The sequence below is a fragment of the Enhydra lutris genome, unplaced genomic scaffold, assembly GCF_002288905.1.
Source record: "Enhydra lutris kenyoni isolate GAN:26980312 unplaced genomic scaffold, ASM228890v2 scaffoldscaffold25, whole genome shotgun sequence".
Classification (NCBI taxonomy): domain Eukaryota; kingdom Metazoa; phylum Chordata; class Mammalia; order Carnivora; family Mustelidae; genus Enhydra; species Enhydra lutris.
In genome coordinates, this window is record NW_019154109.1 from 15,630,713 (window position 1) to 15,658,423 (window position 27,711).

A 27,711-nucleotide genomic window follows, 5' to 3' on the forward strand; every position below is an offset into this window, starting at 1 on the left:
CCACTCAAAACCACAAGTTATAAAATCAATGAGTTAAGTATTTAATTAAATTAATGTAGATGGCATGTTTGACAGTTATTGCTTAGTGTGTCTTAATAAATCAATGATCTATTCCTTCCATGGGGTTGGGGGGGGGAATTCTGCCTTTAAAATAAAATACACAAAACCAAGGCTTATTCTAACACAATTCTTTTTTTCTTTTCCTTTTTTTTTTTTCTGTTGTTTTTGTTTGTTTGTTCATCTGGTTGGTTGATTGTCTAGTGGGGTTTTTGTTAATAGCATTTAAGATTTCCAAGAGAAAAAGCACTAAGGGGAAATTCATATGATTATAATCTTATGAATGTTAATTTTCCAGAAATCTTTTTTTTTTCAAATTTCACTTATAAAAAGTCACTTTATTGCCATGAAATATAGTTATGAAGGTCTCCCTTCCCTTTAATCCTTCAGTTCTAGCTAACAATTTTTCCGTACAATTTCTTTTTTTTTCTGCTGGGACCCCTGGGTGACTTACTCCTTTAAGCAACTGCCTTTGCCTCAGGTCATGATCCCAGTATCCTGGGATTGAGTCCTGCATCTGGCTCCTTGATCCTGCTTTTCCCTCTGCCTGCCACTCCCCCCGTTTGTGTGCGTTTTCTCTCTCACTCTCTGACAAATATAAAGAAAATCTTTAAAAAAGACAATAATAACAACTTTTTTTTTCCTGGCACAGCAACTTACTGTGTTGTACTATTTTGTACTTTTTACTGTGTTGTTTACAAATTTTAAAGTGTTACTTGTAATTAGGGCTATCAGTTTAAACTGATTTAAAGTGTTACTTATAATTAGGGCTATCAGTTTAAACTGATTTTGCACAGGTATCTTCAAAGCATTATGAAATTTCCTGAAATTAGCCGTTGATGATTGAATGTCTGAGTCATATTAATAATTACAGATATTGGGCGCCTGGGTGGCTCAGTGGGTTAAGCCTCTGCCTTCAGCTCGGGTCGTGATCTCAGGGTCCTAGGATCGAGCCCCACATCGGGCTCTCTGCTTGGCGGGGGGCCTGCTTCTCCCTTCACTCTGCCTGCCTCTCTGTCTACTTGTGATCTCTCTCTCTCTGTCAAATAAATAAATAAATAAATAAATAAATACAGATATTATGATTATTAAAACTTTACTTTGTGAAATTTTGCTATGCTGGTATTTTGTGAAATTTTACTGACTTCTCAAGAAAGCAGTGGATAGGAAGAACATAATGGAATTACACCTACTAAGTGCTGGGAGGAAGCACAAACACCCACAAACACACATTCAAAGACACACTGTCAATTCAAATTCTGTAACCAATTATTCTTCACATAAGGATGAAACGAATACATTTCAGAAAAGTGGAAGCTAAGAGAATTAAATACATAGCCACAGTATAATTTCTGTAGTCCTCATTCTTTGGCTACCATTATGTATTTTATATTTATATCTAGTATTTCTCCCATGATACAATGTTATCAGTTATCCTGCATTCTGATGCATTTACATAATGTTATTTTTCACATTTACTCACACATCAATTTTCATTCCTTCCTGTGAATCTAAGTTAAATCTAGTGAAAATGTCCCTTCCATCTTAAGAACTTCTTTAAATATGTTTTGTAGTCCAGGTCTGCATGTGATGAATTCTCATGAAGTTTACTGTTTAATGCTTTATATCTAAAATTATAACAAAAATTTTAGAGAAGGCAGATACATAAAACTAGTACATTAAAATTTTAAGGTTATATCGAACTTATATTAAATCCTTTGAAATTACGCAACTTACATGCAATGTGCAATAGTAAAATAGAAGTATGACTTAAATTGGAGTAATTTATCTCCCATTTTCTCAGGGGATTGGCCTAAAATGCCTGACCGCAGGTATTTTTCCAATTGTCGTTCATTAGAAAAAGTCAGCAAGTACAATATCCCTTACACTCTCATTCTATCCTTGCTGCACAGAGATCTAGAGTTAATAAATAAGACAGTAAGGCAAATTACATGGCAATACCGAGTATCTTGAGACTGTAGTAGCTGCTTCAAGTAGGTACGAGATCATGAATTATGTAATAAAACTATTCATCACAAATCTGCAGTTTTCCATTTCTACATAATTTTATTCCATATCCATTCAAGCAAATACCCATTAAACATATCCAGTCAAATATCAAATTAATCAAAATCTATTCAAGTAATCAAAGCAATTACCTGGGATTTTCTCATTCCTTTATTTTTGCTTTTCACCTTTTTTTTCAGATTTTTTAAAATTGACTTAAAGATTGCTAGTTTATTTTTTCTAGAGAATTACAACTTTCCCAGGCATGGTCTTTTTATATATCAACCGTGGATGCCTTATTATTTGAACCACCAAACAATCTCTGTCTCTTATTTATTATTTTTATGATATTTATGAAATAATAATATCATTACCAATAGTGGATATATATAAAATAAGAAGTGAATGGACTTTTCTATCAAAAGTATTCAAATTGAATGCTTTTTCATTTTGAAGTTTAAAGGGAGCAGTTCAAGAAGTGGATTACATACCATATATAGTTGTATCTCACCAAATCTTCCATTTTTTTAAAGTCTCATACAAGTAGTTGAATACATATTAATAATAGCAGAATTTGTTTCAATTTTAACTATTAGCAATTATTTCTAATATGTGTTCTCTCATTGCAGAAAATAATTACATTTTATTAGTATAAATGGAAAAAGTTATGTATTTTGCATTTAATAGTACATGAGTGCTTGAAAATTTAAATGCATTTAAAGGAAATTTCTGGGGAGCATATACTTTTTTTAATGTTCATTATGTATTTTCTCCATGTTAAGTGTTCCTAGTTCACTGTTTTCTGTGATATTTGATATAAAGTATGTTTATACTTTAAATTTAAAATTTGTGCATTCTCTTATTTTAGAAATACTCAATCATTGAAATAAATGACCAAGATATATGAAATTAGTAGTGATTAAGATGAATCAATAAGTAATCTTAGCAAATGTATTTCCTGAAAACTATTTTGTTGACAGTCATAGTCTCTTCATTAGTATTATAAAAGTTTATTCTGCGCTTAATGGTAAATTGAAGAGAATGACCTTAACATAAATCTTTTTGAAGAATGGTAATTTTAAGGGGTGATTTAATCTATAAGGTGCATTTGGCAAAAACAGTCTTGCAGCATTGTGGATATTTCCTTGTTTGGATGTGGGTTGAAGTGTCAGTATGTAGCACACCTTATAAAGAAAGAAATACAAAAATAATTCAGGGTAAGAGTAATAAAAACTGAATTAAACAAAGATAGAATGGGAGGGAAATAATGGCTTAGAGTAGTGTAATATTGGAATCAGAAGAACTTAGTCATTGTGCCAATATAGAGGTGGGTTAAAAGAAAAAAATCTGGAATGGATCTCCACACTGAAAAAGAAACCACAAAATAACACTCCAGATAATAAGAGATGACATATCATTTTCTGAGTGATCTGATATCTATGGGGACCTGGAGCACAAAAGTGTCTGAGCCAAACATTTGATTTCAAAGGTCATTATAACATATATGGCAGTTGAAGACGGAAGAAAGTTTGACATGAGGATAAAACCATCATAAGGGCAAATGTAAAAGTCCTAAGAGACAGCAACAGTTATAATTTGAGTGGAAAAAGAAGATGCACAAAGGATAGGTGAGAGATAGATGGATAGATGGATGATAGATAAATGATATATGGAGATACAGAGGATGGAATGGACATAATGATGTAAGGAAAACGAGGGCAAAGTGATTTCACAGATGTTAAGTGTAAGTTTCAATTACTGTTTAGAATAGTAAGAAATTCAAAATAAATATGATTGCCACCAGCAGGCATAATTAACCTATCATCTGAAAATTGCTGCTCCTGGGATTTGTTGTGAAATCATACAGAAATGATCACTAGAGAAATTGTGCATCTGTAAAGAAATACTTTCACAAATAGCAACCATTAAGAAATTGCTGGAACGTGGGCACCTGGATGGCTCAGTAAGTTAAGCATCTGCCTTTGACTCAGGTCTTTTTCCCAGGGTCCTGGGAGCTAGCCCCACGTCAGCCTCTCTGCTCAATGGGGAGCAAGCTTCTTCCCCATTCTTGGCCCCTCCCCCCACCTGTGCACTTGCTCATTTTCTCTCTCTCTCTCTCTCTCTCTCAAATAACTAAAATCTTAAAAAAGAAAAAATACATTGCTGGAACAGACTTGTCACTGGAAACCATCAGCAAAGCAGATTGTTATCAAAAATGTGAGATAGACTATTGAGCTAGAGACTATCCTACTCTCATGTTCTTTCATTATTATAGGAAGAAACAATACCTATTTTTAAATTCCTCTAGAGGGAGATTAGAATTTTTTTTCATTAAAATTCTTAGAAGTCGTATAGATACGACAGTTGCCTATGGACGTCTAATAAAGCTATGTTTATTTTTATATATGTTTAGATAGCTAAGAAGGTAAATATAGGTGATAAAGATACAGGTATAGATTGAATGATCTAATGGCATAAGATTTAAAATAAAAATTTTCAGAGACAGAAAACTAGAGTCCAATTTAATGGGAAAAGCACCATATTCTCCACATTTTAAGTTATAAGACTTGTTTTCAGCAGTCAACACCTGCCAGCTCCCTGCAGTGTTTACTATGATCAGAACATTTGCCGCAATTACTATGACTATTGCTCTCGTCAGCTTTGGGGGAAGAAAGTATACTGACCTGTGGAGCAGTTAGGGGACTTGTAAGGAGGTAATATTCTCCTTTTTGCAAAGGAAGAATTCTTCTCTCTCCCAAAGCTGGATGATAGAGATTCCAGAAGATTTACTGTAAAACAGCAAAGGCAGATCCCATGAATGGATGTGTGTGTGTGTGTGTGTGTGTGTGTGTGCGTGTGCGTGTGTGTGTGTGTGTGTGTGTGTGTGTGTGGTCATCACCTTGGCCTCCAGCACGTACACAAATCTGTGCACAGGAAAACTGGAGAGAGCTTGCAACAGTTAATACCCCTCACATTTCCACAGCTAAAGATACTCAGAATGAGAGCTCACCATGGAAAGTACCTGGGTCTGAGCCACCTTGGTGATGCTTCTGAAAGAGGCACTCACCGGGTTAGGGTGTCTTAATACCATTGCCTGTGGGGTGCACATCATGTGGTGACAACTGGAAAGGAAAGAGAAGAGGAATAAGAAGTCTAGATACAGGTCTGCTTTCCATATCAGGGGACAGCAGGAAAGGAGGCCCCCACAGACTTCAGAAGAATCCATTCAGTACCCCATTATGAAAGCCAGTAGAGGTCTCATCAGTCAGGTTTAGTCAGACAAAATAACTGACAAGTGATGGCCACTTAGGTGCTTCACCTCTTCTCTTTCCTGCCCCTAAACCAAGTGGGAACAAATGGAAAGAGAGAGAGCAGTCTATGAAGCACAGACAAGTTTTCTTCCCTGCTTTAAGCCCATTGAAATACAAACAAATGCACTAAACTCTGAACGGAGTTTGAGGATGAGATTTTAATACAAATAAAACTGAAATTTTATTATGAAGTTATTCCATTAACTGCAAACTTATGAAGCAAGTCCCACTTGATATCAAATGAAAGAACAAAAAAGATTCTTACAAAGCACAAGAAGGAGATTATTAGAAAAATAAAACAGATCCATAGTTATGCCCCCATATTTAGAGATTCCCTAAGTTAATACAGATTTTTGTAAACTCTTGTACATTTTTACCACTAACATTATTACAACTTGATGTAACAAGTAAGTTTAGTTGCATTTACTTTTACAAGGCTTAGTAACACCTGATTATATTTCAGTATTCTTACCTTAGTCTTTTCTTTAAGATTTTCTTGTTAGTAAATAACCAATTTAAAATGAAAGAAGGACTTTAATTAAATGAATCATTTTTTTTTATTTAGAGGAACTATTTCACACTGAATAAAATCTTTTAATTAATGTGTTTATAACCCTATAATTTAGTATTAAGAATGTTTTTGGTTGGCACAAATATAATCTGAATTAATGAGATAATTATACAAGATCTATATTTCATTTTCCCTGTATAATGGTGGACACCAGTAATGTTTTTCTGTCTCAAACATTTTCACATCAATAACCTCTTTAGGACTATCGATCAACTTATTGCCATTTGCTTCTAAAATATAGAACTATAAAAGCCACCCGATTCAAGAGTCTACTAATAAACATTTAACCAAAATGAAATATCAATTACATTCAAAGAGTTCAAAAAGTTATTTTCAAAGGCAAATCACTTGAGAAAGCTTAATATATCATCTTTTTAAGTATTTTCCTCAATTTCTTAAAACTAGACACAAAATTAAAATGTTGAATTTTAAGCATAAACATTTTAGTCAGTCATTGATTTATCTTTAAAAAACACAACTGTTAATGTTATCCTGTTTCAATAACAAAGAAATCTATTGTGTTTAAAAGTATTGAAAAATCTAACTATTCATGTATAGATTTAGATATATAAATATCTACCTATGTATGTCTATTCATCTGTCTACCTTTCTGTCCACCTGTCTCATCTGTCTAGTTCTGTTTTCACGTATGATGCCATGATCCAATCAAAGAAAATTAAGATGACATCATTACTTTCACATTTTTTAAAGGTTTTATTTACTTATTTGACAGAGAGAGAGAGATCATAAGCAGGTAGAGAGGCAGGCAGAGAGAGGGGGGAAGCAGGCTCCCCACTGAGCAGAGAGCCCAATGTGGAGCTCAATCCCAAGACCCTGAGATCATGACGTGAGCCAAAGGCAGAGGCTTAACCCACTGGGCCACCCAGGTGCCTCAACTTTCACATGGTTATTCCTCTCCCTTACAAGTACTTTATTTGGTCAGCTTCCTCAATCCACTTTTGTGTATCTGATTTTAAGTTCCGTTCTTGTTAACAAGCTACTAACGAATTATTATTAAATCCAACCATTGTTTTGGTGTTTAGCAATTTAACCTCTCTTTCTCTCTGTCCAAAAAAATAATGATTCTGTATTTATAGTTTTGTAACTGTACTTAGTTTTAAAATACCTAAATACATTGAATTGTTAATATGTCTCAAGTACTCTGCTAGGCCCATTATATAAATAATTGTATTTAATCTAAACATGCACAGTTACTTTTTTGGTCTCTGTTTTACAGACAAGGAAACTAAAGTGCTGTGACTTAAGAAATACATCTAAAATGCATAGGTGGAAGCATCAAAACTTTGATTTAAACCTACATTTTCTCTATAAAGACCTTAAATTCTTAACTTTTAAACTACACTTCAAATTGTTTAACATATTTGAGACAGTTTTCTCATCTAGAAAATAACTACGGCATTTATTCCTTCATTCAGTTATTTAATTAGTCTACTATATGCTGGACTATATTTGGGCACAGGCACAACTATTAATAAGAAACCAAGTAGACTATGTGTCTGCCTATAAGGGTGTGGCTTTTTAGAAAAAAAAAAAGTCAGAATGAACATAGGATAAATTAGTACAGCTTGTCATGTGGCGGTAAGGACTTTGATGAAAAATAAATCAGGATAAAGAAGAAAAAAAGTGTTGCAGTAGGAGTACTATTTCATATAACATGGGGAAAGAACTCTTTGCTAAGAAGATTCTTAACAGTAAGTCTGTTCTGGGCACAAAGAAAAATAAATTGACTTAGGAGGATGTTTTAGGAATAAGATGTTCATCCCTGTGGGCAAAGCAAAGTAAGCAAGGGGGAAAATGGTGGAAGACTATTTCAGAGCAATGCCAGGGACTAAATAAGTAGGGCCATGGAAGACATTATTATCAGTTAATATCTAGGAGACTGAAACCACACAGTCATTTGAATATGAGAAGTTCAATGTAAGGAATTATTAACTGTTGCAGGGGATTATCTACTGAAGGGTAAAAAGAGCACTGAAAATGTAAGAATAGCCAAGATAAAACACAGCTACTTCTCCTTCTAAGGCTTCAGGCAAGGACTCAAGGAAGGAACCAATCTGGAAGAACCCCTATCCACCAGAGCTGAGATGAGGACCTCCTGGAAGAGGATGTGGTTGTGGCCTGCTAGATAGCAGAGAATTTTGCTGATGCTCTATGCTGGGATAGCTCTTTGGGAAGCTGTCCCCTGGGGTGCTGCAGGAAGCTGTTCCCAGAGATCTGCTGTCCACCACTGGTCTCTGTGCCCCAAAGGTGCAAGCCAAGAGGAGGGCCAAGGATCTAAGGAAGAAGAGTCTCACCCTTTTCCAGCATCCCACCAACAGGCTTTACAGATGAATTTTATCAAGATGCCATTGACAAAGCAAAGCAAAAATGTCCCATTATCACCAGCAGGGTAAAGAAGGGTAGGTGAGGAACTGATGGCAACTGACACCATAGTGAAAAGTGGAGGTTTTGCTGCCCTCATTTAAAGAATGATGGAAGGGAGCCTGGCTGGTTCAGTCAGTATATGGGACTCTTGAACTTAGGTTGTGAGTCCCAGCCTCACACTGGATATAGATTACTTGGGAAAAAAAAAAAAAAAAAAAAAAAAGATGGAAAATCTGTCAGGTTTTGTCTGAAAATGTTTAAATTTTATCTTTAGCTTTAAAGATATTTTTGTTGTGCAGAGAATTGTCCTAGTTGTTAGTTTTGGCATTATAGTAAATCTCCATTAACTTCTGTTTTCACTGTTCTGGCTTTTTGTTTGTTTGTTTGTTTGTTTCTTTCTTTCTTTCTTTCTTTCTTTCTTCTCTTTTCTTTTTTTCTCTTCTGTAATTTCATTACTGAGAATTTGGTCTGCTTCCTGAAAATGTAGGTTCGTATATTTTGTCAATTTTGGAAAATTATTAGCTTTTAAATATTTTTCTGTCTTATTCTTATTTTCATCTCTTCAAAATATATATTGGATTTTCGTAAATATCCTCAATGTGACTAAAACACTCATATACATCACATCTCTGTCTCTTTATATATATATATAATAGATAAATCTGTATCTATATATGTATGTAATATTTGCTTGCATACTGTTTTCTAGTTAGCTTTTAATATTACTTGCAATTTACTGCTTCTTTACTTAGTTATGTCTAGTTCACTGTTAAACTAATCTACTGAGTTTATTTTTTCTTTTTCACATTTTTAATATTTAAATTTCTGTCTGTGTGGTTTTACTATAGTTATTACTTCTTGCTTAATTTTCCTGGCTAACTTTATCTCCTCCAATGTGGTATATATAGTTGCTTTGACATCTTTCTTTTAATTTTTTAAAAATTTGTTAATTAAAAAATTAAATTAAGAAATTAATTTTTAATCTGTATATTAAAAATTAAAATTAAAAAACCTATTGACTTTTTTCTCACTGTGTATTTTGTCTTCGTTTATCTACATCTCTTTGAATGCATTTGTAAAATACAGTACGTTAACACTGTTTTGATTGTGTTTAAAGACTTGAATGATGTTTTCTTCCTCAAACGATTATCATTTGCTTTTGCAAGGAGGATAAAGTAAGGGCAGTCAAAATTCTGAATTACTTTAATATAAACTCAGATTTTGAGATTTTCTGGGCCATTTAAGTGACCAGGAACCAGACTACATGTGGTAATTGGTTTAATTTTGATTCCTTCATACTACTTTAGTATACTAGCAACCTTTAGTATCCTGCTTCAAAACAACTCCTCAGACCCTATAGAACCTAACCTGAAACTTTTGCTCATTAACTCTTCAAAAGCAGTGAAAAGTAACAAACTGCCCCATCAGAAATAACATCGACCATACTACCCCAATGTTCATAGCAGCAATGTCTACAATTGCCAAACTGTGGAAAGAACCAAGATGCCCTTCAACAGATGAATGGATAGAGAAGATGTGGTCCCTATATACAATGGAATATTACACAGCCATCAGAAAGGATGGACACCCAACTTTTGCTTCAACATGGATGAGATGGGAGGAGATCATGCTAAGTGAAATAAGTCAAACAGAGAGTCAATTATCACACAGTTTCACTTATTTGTGGAGCACAAGGAATAACACAGAGGACATTAGGAGGAGGAAGGGAAAAATGAAGGTGGGAAATTACAGGGGGATACAAGCCATGAGAGACTGTAGATTCTGAGAAAAAACTGAGGGTTTTGGAAGGTAGAGGGGTGAGGAGATAGGTGAGTCTGGTCGTGGGTGTTGGGGAGGGCACATATTATATGGAGCACTGGGTGTTGTGCATAAATGATGTATCTTGGAACACTGAAAAAAATTAAATTAAATTAAGATATTAACTACAAAAAAAAATTTTTAAAATAACATAGAACTCCAGGACAGAAGCAGCCTCATCTCTCTGGATTCCTTTTCTCTCCTAGATTATAGCCAGCTAATTCTTGACTGTTTACTTACTTACACATGAAAACAAGTTTGGATTATTCTAAAATACTTAGTCTGCAATTATCATAAGCATAAGTCTGACATTAATTCACTACAAAAATATTTGAAATTTCTTCTCATCTCTAAACTCTCTGGACATTGACCACTGTTATGACTTTGGCAAATTGACACTTGCTAAGTAGAGCACAGAGTGGCAGCTGGTGAGCCACAGTTCAACAACAGACTACAGAAGAAAAGGGCATTGAGAAATTTATTACATGTATGTCTGGGACGATGTGCCAACCATGTTTCCAGGGGCCACACAGGGAAGTAAAGGCAGAGAACAGACAGAAAGGCAGGGTCATGGGCACATACCTTTATTAGGATCTGTGGGTAGAATGCTTTGGGGATCCCGGACTAAGCCTGGATTGGTCAATTCAAACCAAAAGAGTAGGATTTTGGTAAGCACCATTTCAAAATAATTATGTAAAGGGAAGATGCTAGGAAACAGGGGAGACTTATGATCCCAAGAGCTGTTGGGGAAATCATTTCTCCAACTTACATTTCCTTATGACTCTGTGGGCTGTGGGCGCTGAACTTTTAGGAAGAGCTAGTGTCGGTTGCAGGTCACTGAAGACTTCTTGGCCAAACAGAATGAAAGTTGAGACAGTAACACCATGGAGTAGTTTAGCTAAACTCCTGACAACTTCATAAAACCATAATTTAAAAAGGTACTTGAGGGGCGCCTGGGTGGCTAAGTTGGTTAAGTGTCTGCCTTTGGCTCATGTCATGATCCCAGGGTCCTGGGTTCAAGTTCTGTATCAGGATCCCTGCTCACTGGAGAGTCTGCTTCCTCCTCTCCCACTCCCCCTGCTTATGCTCGCTCTTTCTCTCTCTCTGTCAAAAAAAGAAGATCTAAATAATGTACGTGATTATGCTTGCCAATCTTGAACTTAAACAAATAAACATTTTATTTCTTTGTGTCATTCTTGAAACTTCTATCTGTTACATGAAAAAAAAGCAAAAGGCATTTTAAACTGACTGTACAAAGTAAGTAGTAGCGCATTATAAGTAGCTATGTGGTAAAAAAAGATATTATAACATTTGTTAATATACCTCTCAATATACCTATTGCAGCTTGTGATTCAAATGCATTATATATAGATCTTCCTCAACCAAGACCATAGGGTTACATCCTGATAAATCCATTGTAAGTTAAAAATGCATTAATACACCTAATCTATTAAACATCATACCTTAGCCTAGCCTATCTAAAACCAGCTCAGAACACTTATGCTGGCCCACATTTGGGCAAAATCATCTAACACAAAGCAGTTTATAATAAAGTGTAGTTTGTTGAATATAGCACTGAAAGTGAAGACCAGGATGCTTGTGTGAGTACAGAATGCGTGTAAGTGTATTGGTTGTTGACCCTCATGATCAAATGGCTGGCTGGGAGCTGCAGCTGCCACGTTCCAGCATCATGAAGAAGTACTTTACCACATAAACCTAGCCCCAAGAAAGTTCAAAATTCAAAATTCCAAGTACAGTTTCTACTGAATGTGTGTCATGTTCACACCACTGTAATATCAAAAAATCTTAAGGCAAACCATCATAAGTCAGGGACCATATGTCCTACAAGTAAAATACGTTCACATTTATAAACATGAAATTTTTTCTTTCTTTCTTTTTTTTTTTCTAAAAGCATGGCATATGTTCAAAAAAGGTAAAAGGCTTTAATATTTATAATCAATGCTATCTTTAGGAATTACTAAATGTGGTTTTTAGCTATTTAATATGTCTTAAAAACAGAGCTAGTATGTGACGTTATTTTCTTTTCAATGCAAACTTAGGAAGAGTGACGAGTCTAGATCTGGCAAGGTACTCTCACTCTACTAGAAATGTTATTTGAAAAATGATCTTGGGGGCACCTGGGTGGCTCAGTTGTTAAGCATCTACCTTCAGCTCATGTCATGATCCCAGGATCCTGGGATTGAGACCACATCAGGCTCCCTGCTCAGCAGGAAGCCTGTTTCTTCCTCTCCCACTCCCCCTGTTTTGTTCCCTCTCTTGCAGTGTCTCTCTCTGTCAATTAAATAAATAAAATCTTAGAAAAAAAATGCTCTTGGTATGGAGACTGACATAGACACTCATTTATTGACTTATTTACTGTACACATGTCGAGTCCCCACCATGTGCCAGGCATGGAATTGATGATACCAATGATATTTCAGCGGGATAAAAAGATGATGCTTATCATAGCAACTGCAATAATGAAGTTCTTTTCTTGATATTAAGAAATCAAGACACGCTTTAAAAGTCATACGAAGATTTGAGCTATGGTGACTGAACTATGCATAATCGCACAGCCAGTTGTAAAGCGCAGAAAAAGATAAGAGATAATGCAGAGATTTTTTTTTTCAGATAGCAAAAAAGACCAAAATAGCTCAAAACGATCTCTTATGATCCTGCAAAAATTTCTGGAACCCAGGAATCCACAGTGAGATAGAAGAATCAGGAAGAACTGAAAAATGAAATTTTAAAAGTCATGGGTATATGATCTTCAGAACTCTGAGTAAGCAGGTTGTCCAGGAAATCTGTCCATGAAACAGAGTTGTTACTTGATCAAAGACATACACCATTTTGAGTCTGAGAGAATAGCATCATCTTTTTTATGAAAGATTTGCACAGTGTTTGCTCTATGTCAAAGACATGTCAAAAATCTTGAATTCTTAGACTCCAGCATGGCTCAGTCAGTTAAGCATCTGTCTTCAGCTCAGGTCATGATCCCAGGTCATGATCAGTGGGGAGTCTGCTTCTCCCTCCACTCCTCCCCACTGCTTCTGGTCTCTCTCTCTCTCTCATTCTCTCAAATAAATAATTAAAATCTTTAAAAAAATGTCTTAAAGAAATCTGGAATTCTTAAGTTAACAGTGTAGTGTTTAATTTTTTTTTATTTTTTTTTTATTTTCAGCATAACAGTATTCATTGTTTTTGCACCACACCCAGTGCTTCATGCAATCCATGCCCTCTCTAATACCCACCCCCTGGCTCCCCCACTCCCACCCCCCGCCCCTTCAAAACCCTCAGATTGTTTTTCAGAGTCCATAGTCTCTCATGGTTCACCTCCCCTTCCAATTTCCCCCAACTCCCTTCTCCTCTCCATCTCCCCTTGTCCTCCATGCTATTTGTTAGGCTCCACAAATAAGTGAAACCATATGATAATTGACTCTCTCTGCTTGACTTATTTCACTCAGCATCATCTCTTCCAGTCCCGTCCATGTTGCTACAAAAGTTGGGTATTCATCCTTTCTGATGGAGGCATAATACTCCCTAGTGTATATGGACCACATCTTCCTTATCCATTTGTCTGTTGAAGGGCTTCTTGGTTCTTTCCACAGTTTGGCGACCGTGGCCGTTGCTGCTATAAACATTTTTTTAGTTGAATAAAATAGAAAGCAAATTTTGAAGTCATGTTTCCATTACACTGCTGACACTTGGGATAGTTGAGATTATAAGACATGATTTTAAACTACAAACAAGAAATATCTATTAGAACAGTAGCTTTTCTGAAATACTATTAGCTGGCAAAAAAACCATCTCACTATGGGAGGTTTTTGTAAATTTGTCCAGAAATAGAGACAAGGATAAAGGAATCAGAATTGACTATTTCTTACTGATCAGTTCTGGGCTTGATAATTTTTTTTGAAAAGACCACAACATGCATGCAAACACAAGAACACACACATGCACTAAAACAACATTTATGTACCTGTTGTTACCACTGAACTAATTTGACAGAGCTTCGAAAATAGCTTCCTGTAATCAGTCAGGCTCTGTCTATGAGAAATCAAATTATAACTATCAATTTCGTAATTTACGCAGATTAGGAGTCATATTTTAATTAAGGAAACAGTCAAACTGAAGGTTTATATTAACAATGACAAAGCAATTAATTGGAGAGTAATGTGTTAGTCACGTAATCAACTATTTGCCCAAAGAATGTTGTTTGGATATATACCTAATTTCTAATGAAACAAATGAACATAATGGTTTACCCATGTAGTTACAGTTTTATTTGATTTTTAAAAAATTCAGTAAAGGCAATCAATGCTAAATCATCAAACTCCAGTGACTGGCAATCCTGATTTTGAATTCAGTGGTTTGGAAACGAGTTTAAGTAAAATATTCATGATCGCATGGCACTCTATTTTTCCAGAATGAGAAAAACAATGATACATTTTACCTCTGCCGATAACTAAAGACTATTCTCTATATCATCTAATATTTATGTTGTCTGAAAGTGCAAGCACTATACACTGACATTTTATATAGAATTATCTCATCTTAAAAAAAAAATCATATATCCTTCATGTCCCTCAATCTTCTAATCAATGGTTAGGAAACCTGAATGTGAGTAAGTATTTCTAGGATCCTCTCAGAGAGTCGTATTTAATTGGCTAGGCCAAAAGCCTTTGAATTTTTAGCTAGAATCTTCAAAGATTAGTGTACAAGCAATCTCTCAGTACAAGCCCAGCTTCAAATTTTGGTCATAGTTTCAATATTAGAAACTCTTCAACTTCAACTGTTCCCTGTGTGATTGCTTTGTTTTTCCTGAATATTTTCTCTCTCCAGCCTGGTTCAGTTTCTCACATTGCACTCATTTTTCTGTTTGCTTTTCCCCAGAAATGGGAAAAAAAAAATGTTGGGAGAAAAGTTTAACAAAATAAGGTATTATAACCCCAAATAGGTTTTGAACTTAATTCTATAGTACATGTTTTGCACTGAATCTCTCCGTTAGTAACAGGAGGCCATTTCACATACAGGTGGCAGAGCAAGTGTGAGGGCCATTGAACACAGCTAATTTTGCTAATGCATCACAATTACAGAAACACCTGTGCTAAATAACCTTGTCCTATTTCCATGAAAATGAATAGTGTTCAATAACCCTCAAAATATCTCATTTCATGCTGATTCAGATTTTCTCTCACCGTTTTTCTGTGACATTACTTCCACAACATAGCATGTGTTTGAAACGCCAAATTCGGTTTGTTTCCATACATATATTTCAGATACTTCTTTCTTCATTCTTTTTATAAGAAAGCACTTCATCTTGAAGTTATTGCCGTACATATTCTATTGTTTCATGCTGCAGAAGGTAAAAGGATATAATTTGTTTCAAAAAGCCAGTCCAAACATCATTGCTTAGACAGGGAGAACATACTGTTAAATTGCACATATAGACCGTCAGTCTTGAATCACAACTTCCTGTTTAATGTTCCAAAAGTTACCCATGCCTGATGGTGTGTTAAATAAGCATAGCTTGTAAATGGGGAGCTAGCAATTAGAGTATCATTTACCTTTACACCAGGATGGTGATGTACATTTGTCCTTCTAAAGACTTTATCCACTTAATAGTAGAATCAAGGCAAAACAAAACCAAAACCTCTCATCTCTAAGAGCTTTTTTATTTAAAACCCAAACCAACGTGTGAAACATGGTATTAAGAAATTACTTAACGGGGCACCTAGGTGGCTCAGTGGGTTAAAGCCTCTGCCTTCAGCTCAGGTCATGATCTCAGGGTCCTGGAATCGAGCCCCGCATCAGGCTCTTTGCTCAGTGGGGAGCCTGCTTCCCGCCTCCCCCCGACACCTGCCTCTCTGCCTGCATGTGATCTCTGTCTGTCAAATAAATAAATAAGTAAATAATAAAAAAAAAAAGAAATTACTTAAAACCCACTAAACTAGGGTGCAAAATTATAATATGTATTAAATATGGATAATATATCTGGAGATCGTTTCATGGTGATTAAGTCCAGTAGACATTCAGTTGATAATATTTATTTAAGAACAGTGTTGCCAATTATATTTGAGAAGGGCATGATAATATTCAATACCAAATTTAGAAGATGAAGCATATGAAATTATGCGTACCACTCTGCATAACAGATGTGAAAAGGTTCAACAATATGCAGTAAGTGTACTGACTTGTGGGCCTGGCTCACAGGAGCTGCTCATGTTTGTTAACCAAGTCTCTGACAGAATGAATGAATGTATGCCATAAGCAAATCTCTTCCAGGGATGAAGGAAACCATTTTCTATAAGAATGTATCAAATCCTCATTTTGTTTCCCAAGTGTAAACAAAGTTTTCAATTTGGTAGAGTACAAGATACAATTTTTGCTTAATTTCTTTATTTATCTTATGTTCTTATACAAACATTTGCTTTGAAATGCATTGTAATTGGCTGCATCTTTGTCATTATGAAATACACAAGATACAAAGAAATATTCTAGGATTTGAAACTAGATTATAATACAAAAAAAAAGATTGAAAAGCTGAATTACAATAAGGTAGTATGAAATACATTTATATCCTTAATTTTTAATTACTTATTATTTTAGAAGCATAGACAATAATAATTGTCACCCATAAATTGGTCATTTACAACAAATTACCTATTACATAGCATTATATGTAAATCTCTATAAAGGTAAAATGCAATACTTTTAGGATTGCATTGTCTATAAATTCTTCTGACTCTAAACATAAAGTCATACTAAAAAATAAATAAAAAAGGCAACTTAAGTTTTTTTATTAAGGAAATTAAATTAGTATGAGTGAATTAATTGAACTAATTAAAATTATTTAGACATATCAGTTTATTATCTTTGTTAAAATAGCACACAGTCCCCCACAAAAGGAATGCTATATTTACAATAATGTTTTTGAGTTAAATCTTAAATCTCTGAAGTATAATTTACAAGGCAACTCAAAGGCTTTTCCAAAAGGCAGAGTTTGAAGTTTATGCTTCAAACCAAGAAACACCAAAGATTTCTGGAAATCTCCAGAAGCTAGGAGAAAGGCATATAAGAGATTTTCCTTGAGAGACTCTAGAAAGAACCAATCATACTGGCGCCTTGATTTTAGAGTCTGGTCTCTTGAACTGTGAGAGAATAAATTTCTATTGTCATAAGTCACCCAGTTTGTGGCAACTGTAAGAAATCAACACAACATAGTAAGGGAAAAGAAGAAAATTATGTATAAAATAGTGTTGGTTGTAAAAACTTATTGTCCTGAGATTCATACACTGAACATATATATAGATGACATTTTTGAAGATCCATGGCATGAGCAACATTATGAGATGAATAAAATCCCGTTATTTACTTGTCAATTCTTTCTTTCATGATCTCTTAAAACTTATAAGCAGAAGGCATGAGCCCTGTAAAAGTGCACGTTTCCATCCACTATTAGTTGCTATGCATGATCCACTGACATATTTATCTATGAGAATCATGATTTACCTTACATTCATTTAATTTTACTGGATTACAAATTTCATATTCCTCATACATCTAAGTCATTTTTCAACATAAGTAACTTGCATTAGAGAACACTCAATAGGGGCACCTGGGTGGCTCAGTTGGTTCAGCATCCGATTCTAGATTTTAGCTCAGGTCATGATCTCAGGGTTATGAGATTGAGCTCCACATAGGACTCTGAGCTGCGCATGGAGCCTGCTTAAGATTCTCTCCTTCTCTCTCTGTCTGCCTCCCCCTTAAAAAAAAAAATAGTAATAACTTAAAAAGAAAACACTCAACAGACAGCTATCCATGTTCTCATAGCAGCTTCTGACACTTAATAAAGATCTGTTTCCGTTTTTACTTTTCATAGATGCTAAATAAAATCCACGACATTTACAAAGTAACATCTGTTTACAAATTTCTATATGGTATTATACATAATGTAACATATACATGACCCTGCTTCTTTTCCCTGTCATTCACTATACTTTAAGAATAAAAAAGAAATGTAAAAAACAAGCAAAAAACTCTTTACATGTGTCAGATACAATGATTAGAATTGGATATTCAGAATTAAAGACAAACAAGTTTCTTGTTCTTATTAATCTTACATTTCATGTAATAAATATTTTCCCAGTGAAAACAATGTTTCTTAATGTGAAATTGTGTCCAAATAATTGCATTTATTTATTTATCCATTCACTTATTTGATGAAGACAAACAAGGGAAGGGGATGCCCAACAGACTATAATGATTTGGTGTTTATTAAATTGTTATTCATTATCCACTGCAACTAAATCAATTACTTGAATGAAACATAATACTTTTAGCATTTCCTCATCTTATCTATTGTAAATAGTCTGGTTCCGAAGATCACACCTAGTTAGTTGGATATCAACTAAAATGATTTTCTAATCCGCCACAGGATGGCTATCCTGTTGCTGTTCATTATATGGCAGCCTTAGATAATTCTTTGCAAGTGTGATGGAGACATGGGAAAATACCCTGAAAAATCCCTACTCATCCACATGCACACAGACACACAGGTCCTTAGACACATGCACACAGAGAGGGAAAGAGTGAATTACATTTTTCTGTTATGAGTCTGGAATCAGAAAGGCACAAAATCGTTGAGACTGATATGCTAGACACATATAACCACAGGGCTTTACAAATAACCATGGTAGAAAGAATTATGCTATTTTTTTCAGGGTTCAAAAGAGGAATAATGATGACTGACATTTTGTTCCTTGAACATGTGTTGCTAAGAACAAAACAAATACAAACTTACTAAACATAGCAAACTTAATTTTATCCTAAATGGAATATTCTCAAATGATGTTCTTTTGCTTAAATTCTCAAATATGTAATAAATGAGTCCCAGGTTCTTCTTCACATGCCCCCCTCCCACTCCGACCCCAGGATAGGTTTACAAACATTTGACTAGACATTCAGATTCCATGTCATATATCTCCTTTCTTCCCCTAAGGATGTGCTCTTCTAGGGGAGGTTAGACATTGATCAGGAGTGCAGCTGGAGGCTTAACTACCAAGTAAGCCCTGTTCTGCCACCGAGCCATCCCAATACACCCAAACCTATGGTTGTTTATATTGCCTGCTTGGTGCAGAGGAAGAAATGGCTATTGAATTTGCTTTGGGTCTAAAGGTTATCGGAGAGACAGAAATAAACAACCTTATTCAAAATCAATCAATCAATCACTCTTATTCAAACCAGCCATTTCCCTTCTTTTTTTCAACCTGCAGGAGCCATAACAGATTGCCTGTGCTTTCCCCAAGCCCAATGACACAAAGTATTCCATTTCATTTACTCAGTACAAGAAATTTAGTCTAACCTGCTATTGGCAAGATGTCAAAAAATGAGCAAATGTTGACTGAATTGTGTATTACATTGCTTATAAAAATAGCACTATGGTGCCAGACAGTTGTGCTGTGTAACTGCCACTCTTTCTTTTCTCTATCATTATTTTTGGAGAGTCGTACTTCAAATACATCCTTACAATAATGATTCCCCTTGTATGTACTGTGAAGTATATTTATATAAACTAAACTCAAATTTTAGGGCTTTTCATACTGATCTTGAAAAAAAAAGTAAGGATCATTGCTCATTTATCTTTCTAAACATAATAATTCTAAACTGCTTGATTTTAAGACACTTATCCTTTTTGAATATACACTTCATCAATTTTCATGAAAAGAGAGCATTAAAATGTCATGCATATGGAATATTATTGCTCAGAGAAAGTATTCTGAAGGCAAAAGAGATGTATCTGAGTAATATCAGGCATATTTATTTTAGTGAAAGTACATAATCATAATATGCCATTTAACAAATGATCTGCTTAAATATTACCAGTTAAGGTTAATTAGGGTATAAACCCATGCAATGCATTTGATTACCATCGCTATCATACAATATAAACACTTCAATTTAAAATGGCTTTTTAGGGGCGCCTGGGTGGCTCAGTGGGTTAAAGCCTCTGCCTTCGGCTCAGGTCATGATCTCAGGGTCCTGGGATTGAGCTCCACATCGGGCTCTCTGCTCAGCAGGGAGCCTGCTTCCTCCTCTCTCTGCCTGCTTCTCTGCCTACTTGTGATCTCCCTCTGTCAAATAAATAAATAAAATCTTTAAAAGATAATAAAATAAAATAAAATAAAATGGCTTTTTAAAGCATAGCATTTCCTTAAAAAGTTAGCACAATTTGTGAATGAAGTAAATAATTTAAAAATCACATATAATTTTCTTTTTAAATGAAATATAACAAAAATTAAAGAGAGAGCTTTTTTTTATTTTTTGTATTTTTTTTAAAGAGGGAATTTTTTAAGTTTTATGCATATGTTTCCATCCTTAATTAAGCTTTGTGTCACTGTATTTATATTTAATGTCACATAACATCAATTTAATTTTTCATAAGAAATGCAAACATTCATTTTAATGGCTTCACAAAGGAGTGTAAATGCTATTTTACTGAAAGTAACAGATTCTAAACTCTACACAGCATTGTTTTCCACAAGATAGAGTAAAGATAAGTAGGGTCTCCCCAGGTAGCCTATCTTTAAAATTTTATTAAAGAAAAAATAACCATGATAAGAGTAATTCAACTACAGTGAGATTAATATTAAGTTTTCTTATCACCTTTTTAAATGTGTGAACATTCTATTATAATGTGATCAAATTGCTTTCACTTTACCATGTAAAGTAACAAACCCAGGATTCTTACATGACATGAAATTGATCTGTTGGACAAATTAACTGAACATACTTGGCTGTTACTTTCATGCAATAAACTCATCAATTACCAATATAAAAACAAGATTCTGTAGTTTATTTTTCTTGTCAAAGATTTTCCACATATCCATGTATTTCAATAATATAAAGATCCTGTTTAAAAAAAGCTGTATTTTTAGTATTGATGTTAGACACTTGGGTATTAAGGTGTCAAAGATCCGGGAAAGACAGAAGCTGTTGAGCCTTCTAAGAGAACCTCCATTATTGATATATAATATATTGGAACAGAAATATTCAGTTACGTAACCCAGAAGAGATATCCCATATAACATTACTAAAAGTAATATATCTAAAATAAATAATATGCGGTTCAGGTTAGAGCTTGCACAAGAATGTTTTTATAGAAACTTCAGATTTTCTATGACAGTTACCAAAACAAAACTTGACAGTCGTATATCCAGTATTGGACTCTGACACCATGTCTTTCCAAATGAGTGGCATAGACTTTTTTAGATGGAGCCTTACATATTGAATAGCGAATTGGTTGGTGGATGGCCAACCCAGTCTAGTAGGGATCTTCAACAATATATATTAAAATCTAATATCCAGATCTCTATGTTGATTCCCCCATATCTATTAATTTTCTTGTTTTATCTAACTCAGTAAATGAAGTCTATCCTTATAATCTCTTGGACCTAAGGCATTCTATATATATATATATAGACAACATCCCACCACCACCAATGTTCAATGTTTCTACCCCAAAACCCACCTAATGATCTCCTGACTACATTATTATCATCTTCTAATGGATACCTTGCTTTTATTCTTGTCTTGATCTATTTTCAAGAGGGCAGCCACAGTGACTGTATACTGAACACTTTTTCATATTTTCTTATTGGTTCTCAATTTATATGTGTGTGTGTGAGAGAGTGTGTTTTCATTTTCCTTTAATATTTTTGTAATCTATGTACATCATAAAGTCTGTTAAATATTGGTGAGTGAAAGGTTTGATGATATTAACCCAGCATTTCTGGAACAGCAGTGTGTTCCCAAGGTACTTAGTATGCAGACCTTGGTACTCATGCATACTTTCTGGTGTGGTTCCTGGGCCTGGAGATCAATTGATAAATTTCTTAATACCTAAAGAAACTAAATATTTCCTACTGTCTTAGGTTAATACACTCTCTCTCTCTCTCTCTCTCTCTCTCTCTTAATAGAGGGAGAGCAGGGTTTACTTTCTCTTGGGGCCTTTGTAGTGCAATGCTGAGCCAACCCTACAGGCTAGGAGGCCCATCCCCACTGGAATCTTGGCTATTGTGCTTACAGATAGCAATGTATAGTCTATGCTATTCAAATATGAGAGTGAAGGAAACAGGAGTGGAGCTGCTTCTTTAAAATCCTTAAGTTTGGGGGCACCTGGGTGGCTCAGTTGATTAAGTGGCTGTCTTTAGCTCAGGTCATGATTCCAAGGTCCTGGGATCAAGCCCTGCATCAGGCTCCCTGCTTGGTGGAAAGCCTGCTTCTCCCTCTCCCACTCCTCCCACCCCTTGTATTCTCTCTCTCTCTCTGTGTCAAATAAACAAATAAAATAAAATAAAATAAAAACTTTAAGTTTTTCCTTCAAAAAGACGTTTATCTTCATGTTGACCTTCACAAAAAAATATAAAATCTGTGTAAAGTATGACTAAAAAATGTTTTCCTCTCAACACACACATAAATAATTGAATATTTTGTGAGCAATAGCAAAAGTAGAAAGTTCATAATTGCTTAAAGATTTCACTGAAAGGGGAAAAAAGTTAGTCCTTGCACATTAATAGCTCAGTCAGATTTGCTATCGCGCTTCAGGGCTACCGACATGGAAAGCTTTTTATTGTTCGATTTACCAACGTTCACACGACTGACAGATGAATTCTGAAAATTTGGTTAACGGCATTCATAACAAATTTATACTTGGTGTGTGCTTGCTTCTTTATTAAGTATTTATACAGTTAAACAGTTGGTATTTTCAAGGTAATTTTTAAGATAATCAATCAAAAAGGAGTCCCCCGACAAATGAAATAAATTAAATGTGGCATTCATGCATATTGTGATGCATTTCCTAAACTGACCAAGTGTATTATGAAGATATGATGGCATGTTAAAAACCAAATTCATGTTCATATACGATTTCATAGGCATTGCCTTTTCACACAAGTCATCTCTGCAACGGTATATATTGTACAGCTAAGTAATACTGTTTTTACATATCTTTTCTTTTTAAATCACATTTACCGAGATTTAACTTAAATACAAAAAATTTTACTGATGTTTGGTTTCAGCCACAACGTGTAAAGAGCTTGGAAGGGGTTACTCAGTTTCTCACAACCAAAAACTCAAGAAAATGAAAATTAGTGGCTTCTCTTGGACCCATTAGGTAATTGAGGTATTAGGCAAACAGCCAGCATGAAATCAGGAGAGACCGGAATCTAGAAAGTCACGTGAGTTCTGCTCCTCTGCAGCAGGGGCTGCTGGAGCCATAACTGGTTGGAATACTTAAATAATAATTTTGATAAATTCCTGGACACTGTGTGAACTAGCCAGCAAGTTAGAAACTCCTCAGCCGCAGTCTTGGGCAATCCACCATCCTTGCCTGGGATTTGCCTCCAGGAATCTTGAAAGGTTCTCACGATTAAGACTCAAAATATTCAACTCATGCAGATGAGTTTTTAGATATAATAATATAATAAGATCCATGAAAGAAATAATGGGTAATTTTAACTTCATTAAAATTTAAAACCTCTGCATTGCAAAAGACTGTGTTAAGAGAATGAAAAAGACAAGCTGGAGAAGGAGAGATAGTATTTGCAAACATGTATCTAATGAAGGACTTGGATCCAAAATACACAAAAACTTTTAAATCTAACATGAAGGAAACAAGCAACCCAATTTAAAACAAGCAAAAGTTCTGAACAGACATCTTACCAAAGATGAAGTACACATGGTAAATAAGAATTGGAAAAATGCTCATCATCGGTCACTGTGGAAATGCAACCTAACAGCCATGATATCCCATTACACATCTATCAAAAGGACCAAGCCTCAGCCTCCCCTGGAAAAACTGACAATACCAATTACTGGTGAGAATGAGGACTCCCATTCATTGCTGGGAGGATTGCAAAATGGTGTAACCACTTTGAGAAAGCTAAACCATTTACCACACAAGCCAGCAATCCTGATTCTAGCTATTTACCTAACAGATTTGTGTAACTACAGATAGTTACATTTAGACATAATTATAGATAGGTATTTATTTATTTATTTATTTATATAAGTTAGGGTACACACATTTACCCTCTCGTTCTGCCTACTGAAAGAATATATGAACAACTATATTATATACTGTACTATACTCTGGCAGCAAAAATTGCAACTTGTGCTCCCATCATGGCTTCTAATACCTTTCTCTAGTGAAAGTACCTGGGGCTTCTTGGAGAAATGGTTGACTATAGCATGGAGGGAGGAAATATCCATGATTCCATACTAATATAAATTATTTAATAATTAAGTAAATGGAGGAAAAAAGACAAATCTCATATGCAGAAAATTCCAAATATATTTTTGTAGATACTCCACTTTCAAGAAGGTAGAGGGGCATAATTCTATATGGCTTGAGCACATCCACTTAGGTACTTCCTGCCAAAGAATACTGAATGTCAAGAGGGATAAAAGTATAAATTTATAGTGGAGAAATCTGACAAATACTATTGCAGCCAGATAATCAATGTTAACATCAACAGTAATAAATCATATTGCTGGTAGGTACCTCTGGTATGATGTAATGAAAACGTAACTTTACTTCCATGGTTCTCTTGCCAAGTACTTCCCAATCCCCCAGTCTAATCGTGTGAAAAACATCAGACATATTCCAAGTCAGGAACATTTTACAAAATAACTGATCAGTGTCCCTCAAAACTGTCAAGGTAATCAAAAACTAGGAAAGGCTGAGAAAATGTTACATCAAGAGGAGCTATAATGTAATATTGTACCCCAGTGGAATCCTGGAATAGAAAAAGGGTATTAGGTAAAAAAGGAAGAAACTTGAATCAATTAGGACTTTAGTGATATGAGTGAATTCATACAGGTTCATTAATGTAACAAATGTACCACATTGATGTAAATTGTTACTAGCAGAAATTAGATGTTGGGTAAATAAGAACTCTCTAGAACATCTTCACATTTCTGTTCATCTAAAACGATTACATAAGAGTTTATCTCTAAAGTTGCAACAATTTAAGTGTGCAGTTATTGAATTTTGACAAATGAATTCACATTTCTTTGTGGAAGCCCTGGTAAGTTTTATGTTTTCATCACCATAGAAATTAATCTTATGGCCCTTTAAAGGCAATTCTAGGCAACATCTAACCTGGTTTCTATGACTGTGTATTAATTTTGCCAGACTTTGAATATCTTATAAATGAAATGATATCATACGTACTTCAACAGTTTGTCTCCTTTCACATAAAAATAAATCTTCCAAAATATATTCATTTTGCTGAATGATTTTTTTTTTTCTGAGATGTATTTCCTTGCATGGATATACCACAATAAGCTTATCTATTCATCTGCTGATGGGCATTTGTTTTTCTTTTGACTACTGTGAATGAAGTCACTAAAATATCTATGTAAAATTTTTCATGTGGACATGTGTTTACATATATACTGGATAAATGCCTAAGAGTGAAATAGCTAGGCCATATGGTATCTGTATATATGTATACACAACCAAACTGTTTTCCAAAATAGTTTCCTTTTAGTTTCCTTTCAGCAATATATGAGAGTTCCATTTGCTCCAATATTTACCAACACTTAACATTGTGCCTTTTTAATTTCAGTCATTCTAATGTTTGTGAAAGTTCCCCCACATTGGCTTTAATTTGCATTTCTCTGATGAATAAAGATGTTGAACATCTTTTCATGTGTCTACTTGTCATTCATATATCTTCTTAGTTAAGATTCTTTTTCTATATTTTACCCATTACTTACTGGGTTCCTTTTCTTCTCAGTTACCAGGTTATGGAAGTTTTTTATAAGCTCTGAATACAAATTTAATGTCAAATATGATTTTGAATATTCTTCCCAGTCAGTGGTTTGCCTTCTAACTATAACTTATCTTTCAAAGGAGAAAAGGGATTTTTTTAATAGTATCATTTATTTGGGGCGCCTGGGTGGCTCAGTGGGTTAAAGCCTCTGCCTTCAGCTCAGGTCTTGGTCTCAGGGTCCTGGGATCGAGCCCCGCGTCAGGCTCTCTGCTCAGCGGGGAGCCTGCTTCCCCCTCTCTCTCTACCTGACTCTCTGCCTACTTGTGATTTCTGTCTGTCAAATAAATGAATAAAATCTTTAAAAAAAAAATAGTCTCATTTATTTATTGATTTTATCGTTTGTACTCAACATGTTCTAGGAAATCTTTGCCTATCCAAGTTCCAGATCTCCCCACATGTTTTATTTCTAGAAGTTTTTTTTTTTTTTAATATTGTATTAGGTTCAGATTTATAATCTATTTCAAGTTAATTTTGTGTATGATGTGAGAGGTGTGCGCTGAGGATACTCTTTTTAATTTGGGACTGTTTTGTCCAAAAGCATGTCCTAGTAACATTGGTTAAAAAAGATGTTTTCCCCATTGAAACAATTTGATACCTTTTGGAAAATTATCCAACCATATATTTCTTTTTTAAGAAAACATTTCATTTCTTTATTTGAGACAGAGTGAATGCAAGAGAGAACACAAGTGGGGATGGGCAAAGGGAGAGAGAGAAGCAGACCCCTCACTGAGCAGGGAGCCCATGCTGGGGCTCTATCCCAGGACCCTGAAATCATGATCTGATCTGAAGGCAGGTGCTTAACCGACTGAGCCTCATATGTGCCCCATCAACCAGAGATATTTCTCACTATCTCTGAAGTTTCTAACCCATTCTATTATCTGAATGTCTATATATATATATGTTAATTGTACACATTTGATTATTATGGATTTGTTTCCATTCTTAAAATGAGGTGATTTAAGTCTTCCAGCTTATTCTTATTTTTCAGAACCAATTAGATGAGTATAGATGCCTTGTATTTTCCCATGAATTTTATATTCAATACATACATTTCCATAAAATGATTCTACAGGAATTTTGATCAAGATTGTGTTGAATTCATAGATCCATCTGAGAAGGATGTGACATTTAAATATATTGAGCTAATGAATCTTTGAACAGAATGCATCTTTCCATATATTTAGTTCTTTTCTTTCAATGGCATGTCTTAGACGTAGTTCGTTAAATTTATGTGTAAGTATATTTATTATTTTTAAAATGCCCTTTTCAAATATTTGTTGCTACCATATTGAGATAAAAATTAGCCTACCATGCTGTTTTTGTACTCTGGGATTCACTTAATTCTCCTGTCCTTGATTGTAGAGAAAAACATTCCACTAAATTTTTTAACATTAAATATAATATTAAATATAGGTGTGCATGCATGCATGTCCATTATCAAGATACAGAAGATCATGGTTTGCTACATTGCTTTTTATGATTTATATTTTCTACTCCCACTGCAATGAGTGTACATGTGTTTCTTCCTTCTTTATTCTATTAGAGAAAAACATTCCACTAAATTTTTTAACATTAAATATAATATTAAATATAGGTGTGCATGCATGCATGTCCATTATCAAGATACAGAAGATCATGGTTTGCTACATTGCTTTTTATGATTTATATTTTCTACTCCCACTGCAATGAGTGTACATGTGTTTCTTCCTTCTTTATTCTATTA